We start from the raw sequence: 2,870 nt of genomic DNA on the forward strand, positions 1-2,870 counted from the left end.
AGTGTGCACAGACAGACTTCAGTACTTTCAACAATGATTCAATGCATCAGACAACAGCATGGTTATAAAAGAGCCACTGAAAAAAAACCCTGACTTAATCCTAGATTTCTCAAAGAAAAAAAAAATCAGACTTCTGAGATTGATGTTGGAAATATTTTTAAGTTATGCATACTTAGTAAGAGGAAGAAAAAAAATTGAGATAACTTACATTTTTTATGCAAACAACATAAAAATGTTGTGTGCATTTGTGTGCACTTGTTGCAATTGCAGCTCAAAGTATTTGGGGATATTTCTCTGTTCTGCTTTGCAAACTATCAAGCTCAGAAGATTGGAAAGAGAGGATAAAAGCCTCCCACAGCCCAATGCTGCTTTTCTTAGTGAGGGTGGTGTATTCAGAGTGATGTGCAGTGTTGTTGTCTGCCATACACAGCATTTTGCCTGTAGGCCAAAAAGTTCAGTGAGTATGTAATCTGACAAGAGCACTTTCTTCCACATGTTTGCTGCTCTTCATGACGAAAGTGGAATCCCCCAGTTGGTATGAATGTTTTCCAAGGAACTCTATCATACAAGGTGTGCAATTTAGATTGATTATGTTTGGCTTCAGTAGGCCTCAATCTGGTTAATTTTACTGAGGATTTAGGCAATGTACAGCCTAATCAGGAAAGTATTTTAAGTTAGCTGTAATATTCACGATTTAATCAAAATTAGTCTAATTAGTACAGTTTTTCATATTAAACCAAATTCCTAAAAGTGTTTAGTTTCTGCAATAAATCTCCAAAAGCTTATCCGCTAGTCTCTGCAATGATCTCAAGTTAGTCTGAAGATTAAAGGTGTAATGAGATCAATAGTGATCACCAGGATCTAATGAAATAGTGATGGGTTGATCAATGCAGCTGTTTAAGTTCAGCATTCATGCTCTTGCCGTTCCTACGTTAAATAGCAGATTTTAATTACAAAAGATTAACACACATCCCATAAAATATTTTCAAACTCAGACAGAACAGATATTGTAAATTAGAACAGATTAAAACATCTAATACGCTCACTATTTTCTGATAAGTTTTCTGCTTATTTTAGTTTTAATTGACTAGAAACATTTTAAAATGAAATATGTGAGCTACACTAAAGTAGGATAGAGACCAGATGGAAACAAGTACACACCACACAGAGTTTCCTAAAAACAAACAGGACCTCACATTGTTAAACCTCATTGCTAAGGTCAGAATATGACTTTTACAACTGAAAAGGTCTTCAGCATTTATAAGTATTGTTCAGTTAATAAATATATGCATCAAAAATACATTAATTCTCTTTTACAAGAACACAGTTGGAGATAAAAATCTTTACAAATCTTCAGTATACCTTTTTGTTAAAATACTGGATTCTTTAAATGCTCACTTCATAGAGCCACAGATGGACAGTTTGGACAGGCTGCAACTTTTTTTGCGGGATTAACTCAACTATCAGAATTTGTTTTTAAACCTCCTTTTATTTGCTTCTGCTGACGCTAGCATCCTGAACCTGAAGCGACAAACATTTAAAGAGCCTTATTAGCTTACGACTGAACACATTGTTATTCTAATTATACTCATGAGAAAACACTGCTATAAAACAAAAACAGTCCTATAATCTGGACATGTTTTTGGTCAGGACTCAGGAAAGAGGTATCCGAGTGGCTAGAAATGAAATGAGGAAAAAAAACGTTAATTGATGACTCTAGCATGTGAGCACTTTATCCAGTCAGTGATTTTCAAAGTCTGTTCAAAGTGAAATGCAACGGTTTTCAAAAATAAAGTTTCTTTCTGCTAATCAAGTTTCTGCAAAGTTTCTACGCAGAAAATGCACTTTAAATAAAAAAAAAAAGGCTACTACAGTAACAACTGAAAATTGTATTACAGTAAATCATGTTCAATAAACTGAATAAATACATGGACAGGTTTCATAATCCAGAACACAGGCTACTTAAGGGTTTGTGGCAATTAAATAGAAGAAAAACACAAGGTAGCATAATGTGGAATATCTGAAGTTATACAGTTTATAGCCAATACCAGTAGAGAAATACATAGCCGGCCACAGGCAGAAGCAAATTTAGCAGCTGATTCGGCCGTCCACTCTAGATCGATCCCTCTGAGAACACAGTTTTGGAGGTAAGTAATAATTACTTACTTTTTCTAAGAAAAAGTTTTCTTTTACATCATTTCTATTCTCCTCTCGCCGAGTATTTAGCTCTCAGAGTTAAAATTCATCTTAAAACCTTCAAAAATCTTAAATCTGTTAACCATGCACAAGTGCTATCACATTATAAATCATATGGAATGACTAATTCACACAGCACAAACTTTTTGTTTCGTTTTTTTCATGCATGTTAATGAAATTTTTGGGCTTATTGTTGAAATATATACACTGTTTGCTTTAACAGGAGTTTTTTTTGTTTTGTTTTTGTTAAATCAACCAAATAGCCTATTAGATCATGTTTTCCAACATCTTCTGTCATGTGGCTTGAAAAATTGGCACAACCTTTATCAGCATGTAGTTCATATTTGATCAAAACCAGGTTGTAATTTTTAAGAATTCAATAACCCTGTGTGTATTTGACAAAGATTGCAACCTGGATACCTTTTAGAAGTTTCCATATTTTCTGCCCTCTTTTTCATGTTTAACATGCCATATTCTGAACTAATCAGTATAATCTTTGTGCTAAATCAGACAATTAAAAAAAAAACAACTTAAGCCCATAAAAATAAGTAAATATATTAAACTTTTTTTATTTAGTTAGTGGCTTTTTTTTTTTTTTTTTTTTTTGATTTTTTAAAAAATCAAAAAAAAGGGAAATGGTAATCCCCCAAAAATTTTTTTTAAAAACCATTTTT

This window comes from Poecilia latipinna, unplaced genomic scaffold (genome assembly GCF_001443285.1).
Source record: "Poecilia latipinna isolate Pla-1442-1.1 unplaced genomic scaffold, P_latipinna-1.0 Scaffold4030, whole genome shotgun sequence".
NCBI lineage: Eukaryota > Metazoa > Chordata > Actinopteri > Cyprinodontiformes > Poeciliidae > Poecilia > Poecilia latipinna.